Here is a 12649-nt window from a genome sequence, read left to right as displayed (position 1 = left end):
TCAGTGGCATTTAGAAGTTGTACATTGATGTCCAAGATATTTTTTATGGATTAAACTTCTTTGTAATTTCTCTCACGACGTTTCGAGACCATTCCAGGTCCCTTCATCTGGTGAATTTATTACGTTTTAAAAAATTATCTTGGTGAACAAAGTTAAGAAAGGATTGCTATTCATTATTTCTTTTACAATATGCCATTCATGCATCTTTTTGGACCCAAACAAGTTATATATATTTTAAAACCAAAATATGTATGATACAGGGTTGAGAATTTTCTGTCGATTTGCGATATTCCGTGGATTTGATCACGCTGGGGTCATTCTTGTGAATTGTCTAAACCTGAGGCCCCCAAGACCCCCCGGCTTATTGTCATCCCTTTTCACTCACACCCATTCTCATCCCTGATGATAGAGTATGGAAAATACTGGCAGTTACTACAAGAAATAAAGTGTCACTAATCTTAGATTACAGGAACCATTTATCCTCCTTCCATTACTATTGTGAAACCAATATGAGGCTTTGTAGGGCAGTAGTGTTGGTTATGACACACAATATGAAGATCAATGATCGGAGCTCTGTAGTCAATCAATAATCGATTGTAATCATAGACACCACCACAGAACAGGACACAATCATAACATTGTGCAAAAAAACAGGCATCGATTGATATCACAAACAAGACAATTGAGGATGCTTCCTTTTGAGACAAGCATGTGGGGATATTGTTTACATAATAGTTTCACAAGTCAGGAAACTGCATCAGTTGTTTATGTCTTGATTTGACAAACATTACAACAAGGAACATACTTTCTGATGTTTAATTTGATGGTTCCTTTTTATCCCACCGGCATATAATGCGGTGGGATATAGTCGTCGCCACGTCCGTCTGTCCGTCCGTCCGTCCGCCCGTCCGTCCGTCCGTCCGTCCGTAATCATTTTGTTTCCGGACCATAACTCAAAGACCGTTCGATATTTTTTAACCAAAATTGGTAGATATGTCAAAACTAACCTAAGGTGGTGCCTTTTGCTATTTACAGATAATTGTCATTTTATTTTTCTCGGTTTCCATGGAAGCGTTTTGGACTTAGTCTTAAAGAAGGGTGGGCTTCGTTTCGAGACATAACTCAAGAACCGTTCAATATTTTTCAACAAAACTTGGTAGATATATCAAACAGATCCTAAAGTGGTGCCTTTTGCTATTTGCAGATTTTTGGCATTTTATTTTTCCCGGTTTCCATGGAAACGATTCGGACTTAGTCCCAAAAAGTGAGGGTGGGCTTCGTTTCGGAGCATAACTCAAGAACCGTTCAATATTTTTCAACAAAACTTGGTAGATGTATGAAACAGAACCTTAAGTGGTGCCTTTTGCTATTTGCAGATTTTTGGCATTTTATTTTTCTTGGTTTCCATGGAAACATTTTGGACTTAGTCTCAAAAGTAAGGATTGCTTTTCGTTTCGGACATAACTCAAAACCATTCAATATTTTTCAACAAAACTTGGTAGATATATCAAACAGATCCTAAAGTTGTGCCTTTTGCTATTTGCAGATTTTTGGCATTTTATTTTTCCGGTTTCCATGGAAACGATTCGGACTTAATCCCAAAAGTGAGGGGTGGAAGCTTAGTTTCCAGAGCATAACTCAAGAACCGTTCAATATTTTTCAACAAAACTTGGTAGATGTATGAAACAGAACCTTAAGTGGTGCCTTTTGCTATTTGCAGATTTTGGCATTTTATTTTTCCGGTTTCCATGGAAACATTTTGGACTTAGTCTCAAAAAGTAAGGATTGCTTTTCGTTTCGAGACATAACTCAAAAACCGTTCAATATTTTTCAACAAAACTTGGTAGATATATCAAACAGATCCTAAAGTTGTGCCTTTTGCTATTTACAGATTTTTGGCATTTTATTTTTCCCGGTTTCCATGGAAACGATTCGGACTTAATCCCAAAAGTGAGGGTGGGCTTAGTTTCGAGCATAACTCAAGAACCGTTCAATATTTTTCAACAAAACTTGGTAGATATATCAAACAGAACCTTAAGTTGGTGCCTTTTGCTATTTGCAGATTTTTGGCATTTTATTTTTCCGGTTTCCATGGAAACGATTCGGACTTAGTCCCAAAAGTGAGGGTGGGCTTGTTTCGAGAGCATAACTCAAGAACCGTTCAATATTTTTCAACAAAACTTGGTAGATGTATGAAACAGAACCTTAAGTGGTGCCTTTTGCTATTTGCAGATTTTTGGCATTTTATTTTTCTTGGTTTCCATGGAAACATTTTGGACTTAGTCTCAAAAGTAAGGATTGCTTTCGTTTCGGGCATAACTCAAAAACCGTTCAATATTTTTCAACAAAACTTGGTAGATATATCAAACAGATCCTAAAGTTGTGCCTTTTGCTATTTGCAGATTTTTGGCATTTTTATTTTCCCGGTTTCCATGGAAACGATTTGGACTTAGTCCCAAAAGTGAGGGGTGGGCTTCGTTTCGAACATAACTCAAGAACCGTTCAATATTTTTCAACAAAACTTGGTAGATGTATGAAACAGAACCTTAAGTGGTGCCTTTTGCTATTTGCAGATTTTTGGCATTTTATTTTTCTTGGTTTCCATGGAAACATTTTGGACTTAGTCTCAAAAGTAAGGATTGCTTTTCGTTTCGAGACATAACTCAAAAACCGTTCAATATTTTTCAACAAAACTTGGTAGATATATCAAACAGATCCTAAAGTTGTGCCTTTTGCTATTTACAGATTTTTGGCATTTTTATTTTCCCGGTTTCCATGGAAACGATTCGGACTTAGTCCCAAAAGTGAGGGGTGGGCTTCGTTTCCAGAGCATAACTCAAGAACCGTTCAATATTTTTCAACAAAACTTGGTAGATGTATGAAACAGAACCTTAAGTGGTGCCTTTTGCTATTTGCAGATTTTTGGCATTTTTATTTTTCTTGGTTTCCATGGAAACATTTTGGACTTAGTCTCAAAAAGTAAGGATTGCTTTTCGTTTCGGAGCATAACTCAAAAACCGTTCAATATTTTTCAACAAAACTTGGTAGATATATCAAACAGATCCTAAAGTTGTGCCTTTTGCTATTTACAGATTTTTGGCATTTTTATTTTCCCGGTTTCCATGGAAACGATTCGGACTTAGTCCCAAAAGTGAGGGGTGGGCTTCGTTTCCGGAGCATAACTCAAGAACCGTTCAATATTTTTCAACAAGACTTGGTAGATATATCAAACAGAACCTTAAGTGGTGCCTTTTGCTATTTGCAGATTTTTGGCATTTTTATTTTTCCCGGTTTCCATGGAAACGATTCGGACTTAGTCCCAAAAGTGAGGGGTGGGCTTCGTTTCCGAGCATAACTCAAGAACCGTTCAATATTTTTCAACAAAACTTGGTAGATGTATGAAACAGAACCTTAAGTGGTGCCTTTTGCTATTTGCAGATTTTTGGCATTTTAATTTTTCTTGGTTTCCATGGAAACATTTTGGACTTAGTCTCAAAAAGTAAGGATTGCTTTCGTTTCCGGAGCACAACTCAAAAACCATTATAATATTTTTCAACAAAACTTGGTAGATATATCAAACAGATCCTAAAGTTGTGCCTTTTGCTATTTACAGATTTTTGGCATTTTTATTTTTCCCGGTTTCCATGGAAATGATTCGGACTTAATCCCAAAAGTGAGGGGTGGGCTTCGTTTCCGGAGCATAACTCAAGAACCGTTCAATATTTTTCAACAAGACTTGGTAGATATATCAAACAGAACCTTAAAGTGGTGCCTTTTGCTATTTGCAGATTTTTGGCATTTTTATTTTTCCGGTTTTCCATGGAAACGATTCGGACTTAGTCCCAAAAGTGAGGGGTGGGCTTCGTTTCCGGAGCATAACTCAAGAACCGTTCAATATTTTTCAACAAAACTTGGTAGATGTATGAAACAGAACCTTAAGTGGTGCCTTTTGCTATTTGCAGATTTTTGGCATTTTTATTTTTCTTGGTTTCCATGGAAACATTTTGGACTTAGTCTCAAAAGTAAGGATTGCTTTCGTTTCGAGACACAACTCAAAACCATTCAATATTTTTCAACAAAACTTGGTAGATATATCAAACAGATCCTAAAGTTGTGCCTTTTGCTATTTGCAGATTTTTGGCATTTTTATTTTTCCCGGTTTCCATGGAAACGATTCGGACTTAATCCCAAAAGTGAGGGGTGGGCTTCGTTTCCGGAGCATAACTCAAGAACCGTTCAATATTTTTCAACAAAACTTGGTAGATGTATCAAACAGAACCTTAAGTGGTGCCTTTTGCTATTTGCAGATTTTTGGCATTTTTATTTTTCTTGGTTTCCATGGAAACATTTTGGACTTAGTCTCAAAAAGTAAGGATTGCTTTCGTTTCCGGAGCACAACTCAAAAACCGTATAATATTTTTCAACAAAACTTGGTAGATATATCAAACAGATCCTAAAGTTGTGCCTTTTGCTATTTGCAGATTTTTGGCATTTTTATTTTTCCCGGTTTCCATGGAAACGATTCGGACTTAGTCCCAAAAGTGAGGGGTGGGCTTCGTTTCCGGAGCATAACTCAAGAACCGTTCAATATTTTTCAACAAAACTTGGTAGATATATCAAACAGAACCTTAAGTGGTGCCTTTTGCTATTTGCAGATTTTTGGCATTTTTATTTTTCCCGGTTTCCATGGAAACGATTCGGACTTAGTCCCAAAAGTGAGGGTGGGGTTTAAGCCGTTTCGAGACATAACTCAAGAACCGTTCAATATTTTTCAACAAAACTTGGTAGATGTATGAAACAGAACCTTAAGTGGTGCCTTTTGCTATTTGCAGATTTTTGGCATTTTATTTTTCTTGGTTTCCATGGAAACATTTTGGACTTAGTCTCAAAAAAGTAAGGATTGCTTTCGTTTCGGGCATAACTCAAAAACCGTTCAATATTTTTCAACAAAACTTGGTAGATATATCAAACAGATCCTAAAGTTGTGCCTTTTGCTATTTGCAGATTTTTGGCATTTTTATTTTTCCGGTTTCCATGGAAACGATTCGGACTTAATCCCAAAAGTGAGGGGTGGGCTTCCGTTTCGAACATAACTCAAGAACCGTTCAATATTTTTCAACAAAACTTGGTAGATATATGAAACAGAACCTTAAGTGGTGCCTTTTGCTATTTGCAGATTTTTGGCATTTTATTTTCTTGGTTTCCATGGAAACATTTTTGGACTTAGTCTCAAAAAGTAAGGATTGCTTTTAAGTTTCCGAGACACAACTCAAAACCGTTCAATATTTTTCAACAAAACTTGGTAGATATATCAAACAGATCCTAAAGTTGTGCCTTTTGCTATTTACAGATTTTTGGCATTTTTATTTTTCCCGGTTTCCATGGAAACGATTCGGACTTAATCCCAAAAGTGAGGGTGGGCTTCCGTTTCGAGCATAACTCAAGAACCGTTCAATATTTTTCAACAAAACTTGGTAGATGTATGAAACAGAACCTTAAGTGGTGCCTTTTGCTATTTGCAGATTTTGGCATTTTATTTTTCTTGGTTTCCATGGAAACATTTTGGACTTAGTCTCAAAAGTAAGGATTGCTTTTCGTTTCCGGAGCATAACTCAAAAACCATTAATATTTTTCAACAAAACTTGGTAGATATATCAAACAGATCCTAAAGTTGTGCCTTTTGCTATTTACAGATTTTGGCATTTTTATTTTTCCCGGTTTCCATGGAAATGATTCGGACTTAGTCCCAAAAGTGAGGGGTGGGCTTCGTTTCCGGAGCATAACTCAAGAACCGTTCAATATTTTTCAACAAGACTTGGTAGATATATCAAACAGAACCTTAAGTGGTGCCTTTTGCTATTTGCAGATTTTTGGCATTTTTATTTTTCCCGGTTTCCATGGAAACGATTCGGACTTAATCCCAAAAGTGAGGGGTGGGCTTCGTTTCCGGAGCATAACTCAAGAACCGTTCAATATTTTTCAACAAAACTTGGTAGATGTATGAAACAGAACCTTAAGTGGTGCCTTTTGCTATTTGCAGATTTTTGGCATTTTTATTTTTCTTGGTTTCCATGGAAACATTTTGGACTTAGTCTCAAAAAGTAAGGATTGCTTTCGTTTCCGGAGCATAACTCAAAAACCATTCAATATTTTTCAACAAAACTTGGTAGATATATCAAACAGATCCTAAAGTTGTGCCTTTTGCTATTTGCAGATTTTTGGCATTTTTATTTTTCCCGGTTTCCATGGAAACGATTCGGACTTAATCCCAAAAGTGAGGGGTGGGCTTCGTTTCCGGAGCATAACTCAAGAACCGTTCAATATTTTTCAACAAAACTTGGTAGATGTATGAAACAGAACCTTAAGTGGTGCCTTTTGCTATTTGCAGATTTTTGGCATTTTTATTTTTCTTGGTTTCCATGGAAACATTTTGGACTTAGTCTCAAAAAGTAAGGATTGCTTTCGTTTCCGGAGCACAACTCAAAAACCGTTCAATATTTTTCAACAAAACTTGGTAGATATATCAAACAGATCCTAAAGTTGTGCCTTTTGCTATTTGCAGATTTTTGGCATTTTTATTTTTCCCGGTTTCCATGGAAACGATTCGGACTTAATCCCAAAAGTGAGGGGTGGGCTTCGTTTCCGGAGCATAACTCAAGAACCGTTCAATATTTTTCAACAAGACTTGGTAGATATATCAAACAGAACCTTAAGTGGTGCCTTTTGCTATTTGCAGATTTTTGGTATTTTTATTTTTCCCGGTTTCCATGGAAACGATTCGGACTTAATCCCAAAAGTGAGGGGTGGGCTTCGTTTCCGGAGCATAACTCAAGAACCGTTCAATATTTTTCAACAAAACTTGGTAGATGTATGAAACAGAACCTTAAGTGGTGCCTTTTGCTATTTGCAGATTTTTGGCATTTTTATTTTTCTTGGTTTCCATGGAAACATTTTGGACTTAGTCTCAAAAAGTAAGGATTGCTTTCGTTTCCGGAGCACAACTCAAAAACCGTATAATATTTTTCAACAAAACTTGGTAGATATATCAAACAGATCCTAAAGTTGTGCCTTTTGCTATTTGCAGATTTTTGGCATTTTATTTTTCCGGTTTCCATGGAAACGATTCGGACTTAATCCCAAAAGTGAGGGGTGGGCTTAGTTTCGAGCACAACTCAAAAACCTCTCTATATCTTTCAACAAAACTTGGCAGATATGTGAGGCAGATCTTGAAGTGGTGCCTTTTGCTATTTGCAGATATTTGTGATTTATTATTTTCTCGGTTTCCATGGAAATGATTCGGACTTAGTCTCAAAAGGAAGGGATGGGTTTCGTTTCGAACACAACTGGAAAACTTCTTAATATCTTTCAGCAAAACTTGGCAGATATGTCAGGCAGATGCCAAAGTGGTGCCTTTTGCTATTGCAGATATTTGTGATTTATTATTTTCTCAGTTTCCATGAAAACAATTTGGACTTAGTCTCAAAAGGAGGGGTAGGTTTTGTTTCGAGGACAACTCGAAAACTTCTTAATATCTTTCAGCAAAACTTGGCAGATATGTGAGGCAGATCCCAAAGTGGTGCCTTTTGCTATTTGCAGATTTTTGTCATTTATTTTTTTCATGATTTCCATGGAAGCGATTTGCATTAGTCTAAAATCAAGCTGGACTTTAAGTAACTGTCAGATGATTTGTTCTTTCAAAGATATGGGGGCGGGGGATATGTCATCTTCTGATGACTCTTGTTTATGAATATCGTTACTAAGTATTATTTTCAGATACATGGGAAAAAATCTCAAAATCTAAATCTAAAATACAAAATCATGATTAGAAGGCAGATTGTCAGACTATTGAATTCAAGCAAAAATGATTCAAATACCGGTACCAAAGATTGACTGGTTCTTTTCACAGTTAGATCTAGTCATATGCTACTTTCACAAAATATTTGCACAGTTACTTTAAACCATATCAATAGTGAAGCTTTAACTGATGCCATGTTGTCTTTCAGTGGCATTTAGAAGTTGTACATTGATGTCCAAGATCTTTTTTATGGATTAAACTTCTTTTTTAATTTCTCTCACGACGTTTCGAGACCATTCGAGGTCCCTTCATCAGGTGAACTGATGTTTTCATGTTTTTAATTGACATTTACAAACGAGTTGTTCTTGTGGCAATACACAAATGCATGATTGTGATATGAGAACATAGCAGGTAAAATTGTTTCAGGGTTTGTAGTTGTTGTTTCCCATTTTTAAAGGCACAATTTCACACTTGTTTCTACAATATTTTGGCCTGTATTACAACGCTCCAGCTAAGATTTTGCTCATGTGGGTACTGTACCCACTGTATTATTTTGGAGTGGGTATTATGAATTTTGAGTGGGTATTTCATTTTCCGTTACCCACTGCTTTCAAATATGTGCGTATTTCACATATTTCTCGTATTTCAGTCATTTTACTCACCTAAGTATTATGTCATTGAGTAAGTTGAGCAGGTATGTTCTGCCATATGTCACCGAAGAAAACCAACTTAAATATAATGGAAATGATTTCATAAAAAATCACTCATATATATAGTACAACTTGATAGCAATCAATGTCTTTTTCATTACCCAAGCGATTTTTATAAATATATTCCGTACGCATTTGTTTTAAACTTTTTGCGTATCTGACATTTTAAATGCGTAATTGGTACGCAACAGTTATTTTTTGATGCGTAATTGGAAATTTTCTATGCATATTTTACTCGGATACGCAGCTTATATGGGCCTCTGGTATTATATATATTGGGGCATTTGCACTCAATTTAGCTTTGTATCAATGCCGGGTGGCGGGGTAGCCTAGTGGTTACAGGATATTCGTAAAGAGCGCTCCAACGGGCATAACTATGGGGTTCGTTTAAAATAATTTTTGGCCAGTAGAGGGCGCCAGAGTCGATTTAAAGCAATGTTACATTAATTTATTCAAACTTTTTTATTTAATGTTGTAATGTAAATGATTAAAACAATTCATTGATTTCGTACATGACATGCAGGGTGGGTCACTTACTTTGTACACAAATTTTGGAGGGGCCATGCACATTGTACATGCCTTGCCATAAAAATCATCAAATCATTCTGTAGCCATAAGCTTTGGAACTCACTGCCCAAAGAAATCAGAACTATTTGTTCCAAGGATACTTTCAAGTCCCACTTAAAGTATCACCTCTTTGACACTACATGTCAGTAGAACTGGTCTGAGCCAGCAATCAATGGGTGTACAATGTTTTTAGCACTCTTTAACATTGTGGACCCGTGAAGATCCGGGGTAGAATAGGTCTTCAGCAACCCATTCTTGTCATAAAAGGCGACTTTGCTTGTCGTATGAGGCGACTAACGGGATCGGGTGGTCAGGCTCGCTGACTTGGTTGACACATGTCATCAGTTCCCAATTGCACAGATCGATGCTCATGCTGTTGATCACTGGATTGTCTGGTCCAGACTCGATTATTTACAGACCGCCGCCATATAGCTGGAATATTGCTGAGTGCGGCATAAAACTAAACTCACTCACTCACTCACTCTTAACATTGTGATAGAAGCACTGAGCCTCTTTACTGTGGAGGTCTTCAGCAACCCATGTGCTTGCCATAAAAAGGCGACTATCTTGTCGTAAGAGGCGACTAAGCGGATTGGGTGGTCAGTTTCGCTGACTTGGTTGACACATGTCATCGGTTCCCAATTGCGCAGATCGATGCTCATGCTGTTGATCACTGGATTGTCTGGTCCAGACTCGATTATTTACAGACCGCCGCCATATAGCTGGAATATTGCTGAGTGCGGCGTAAAACTAAAGTCACTCACTCACTTTACTGTGGACGTTAGCCAATCTACAAATGTGTGGTAATGGTTATTATTGTTATAAGGATATGAACCAGTAGGGATGTCTTGATACATAAGTTTCATGAATCATTAATCAATACCGGTACGTATCACGATACCCATGTCACGATTCGATTCGTATCACAATACCTATTTCCGTGGCATTATTGCGTAAATTTAGTTACATTTTGAACATTAATATTTCATATTTTATAATTGCCCATGAAAAGATCAACATTTTTAATTCGCAGAGATTTAAAAATTCTAATTTCCCATCTTTGTGCATGAAAATTAATCATTTATGACTATCATAACATCAAAAAACATGATACAATTGCAAAATGTAAACAATACATAAACACATTTAAACCGATACTTTCAAAACTAAATATCAATATGGTTTTGAATGTATCGATAACTGTATCATCTTAGAAAAAGTATCGATGTATCAATGTATCGTGGCATCCCTATTTACCAGTAGATCTTGGTATCATGTTATAGCTACCCCAACCTGACATTAGAGCTGGTTATAACTCACATTATTTGAACCTTAAACTGACTAATAGCAAATCAAATCACCTAATGGAAATCAAGGGCAGGTAATTCAAGATTGTGATATATAAGGTATTAGTTACAAGGTACGAATATGCAAGCCTTGGATGTAAAGTGGACATGCTTCCATACAATCACCAGGTGCTATCGAGTGCTATTTTCATGTCATATGATTGTGTGGTTTTGTTGCTCCTCTGTTTTTTACATTCTTGATATACTGAGAGAAACAAATATAGGATCACAGGAAAATTCAAGCGTTCCTTTAATATTTTCCAGTTTTTATCACCAGCTTTGAATAGGGCTGTGGTGATAAAAAGTGGAAAATAATAAAGAAATGCTGGAATTTTCCTGTGATGCTTTAATTGTTTCTCTCAGTATATGATATATACATGTATTTTGTTATGAGAAAATTAAACCCAAAGTGTGAGACGGGTTAGGCCTTTACAGTATTATATAATTCTATCCTAGTAAATGAAGCTAAGTATGCTATACCGCTATAATGGTAAAGGGTGCCAAATACGACAGAAATGTGTTACAGTTAATGTCTTAATGCCACCTTGGAACAAAATAAGGCACCTTGCCAAACATGAGACCAAAACATTCCACCATTAAATGTAATTCAAACATAATCACTGTTATACTGCACAACATTTATCATTCTTGTGTTGGTGCTTTGGTATTTCCAGGTTAGTATATACCAAATGCCAAATGCACTGTCATATTATTGGGGTGGGGTGGGTGGGGCTCTTTCAATCTCATGTTTTTGTCAGTTGTTGGGAAAAGATATATATAAGAATGATGTCGATTGTCAGGACTGCCTGGTGTTTTGTCAAGGATTCTGTTTAACCGGATTTTGTACCTCATGCCTATACTTATTTGCCTACAGTTGTGCCATTCTTCATGCATACCTTTATTCTGCTTTTAGTGATCATGGCAAAGGCTGGTGTTGTCTTCAACCACAGGGTCTTATCATGGTCTCACTAGAGATCTACATTCTTATGCTCTCTTTACTGGCCAGGGAACAAATTATAGTTATAAAGTATATATTTGTCTAAACTGAATTTGTTTTCTTTCTTTGTAATACAAACATGCAGCTGAAAACAGAAATCGGTGAGTAATAGTGCCCTGAGCCCCGATCCACAAAGTTTTCGTACCTCAACGTAAGCCTCAACGTGCTCAATGTGGTGGTGTGTGGTCATGTGCATAAAGCTCAGGTCACAAATCAGTTGAAGTTAGCAACATTGAGCTTGGATAGTCCTTGGATGGGTGACCCTGTTTGGCAGCTTGACTCCTGAGAGTTTCTAGGACTTCAGTCCTGCCCCACAGCAAAACACATGTGGTTTCACCTTAGGCAAGTGAGTTTGTTCAAAATTGCCTCTGTTCACCCAGCAGAAAATGGGTACCCGGTGGTGTAAAGTCATATGTGTATAACCTTCTTGCGCCCAACAGGCAGCTTGGGTTATCCAGGGTAATAATGTTGTGCTGTTTGTGCGCGCTTTGAGCATGCCCCTTTGTGGTGTGGAGTACTGCCGCGGTATAAGTACCCTCATTATTATTTATTATTATTAAGCCTATGAGAAACTATACTGTTACAATGTCACTGCATGTGGGATTGTGTCTTGCCAGATGAATTAGGACGGCCATTGGTTTTGCTCCGTCTTCCAGGTTTTGGATAATCCTCTACTTCACCTGCGGCCATGGGCGGCCTCCCACGTCCACTAATAAACATAATCAAGTTAGCAAATTAGCACAGATGTCATGCATTTCAGTAACTTGCCATCGTGTATTTTCCCGGCTTAGAATTGATCTTCAGTAACCCATTCTTATCGTAAAAAGGCAACTAACGGGATCGGATGGTCAGGCTCGCTGACTTGGTTGACACATGTCATCGTATCCCATTTGTGTAAATTGATGCTCATGCTGTTGATCACTGGATTGTGTGGTACAGATTCGATATTATTTACAGACCACCTCCACATAGCTGGAGTATTGCTAAAACTAAACACACTCACTCACGTAGGAACTGCATTTTGCCCCTACAGAAAAATCATATACCATCAACTTTCAATTATCCCCCTTTGCCATTTACAAAATTGTAAATGTCTCATAAATCTCAGCTTTACAAAATCTATACAGTTTGGAGCGTAAGATGTGTTATAGTCATTAGACGTGCCTAGTTGAAACACACTGATCCTTTGATCCTCTTCGTTCTAAAAGGAAAGGTGGGATAGCCCAGTGGTTAA

The sequence above is a fragment of the Haliotis rubra genome, unplaced genomic scaffold (assembly GCF_003918875.1).
Source record: "Haliotis rubra isolate DU_JTF1 unplaced genomic scaffold, ASM391887v1 Scf1085, whole genome shotgun sequence".
Classification (NCBI taxonomy): domain Eukaryota; kingdom Metazoa; phylum Mollusca; class Gastropoda; order Lepetellida; family Haliotidae; genus Haliotis; species Haliotis rubra.
The sequence above is the reverse complement of the archived record's forward strand: the minus strand, read 5'-3'. Positions refer to the sequence as shown.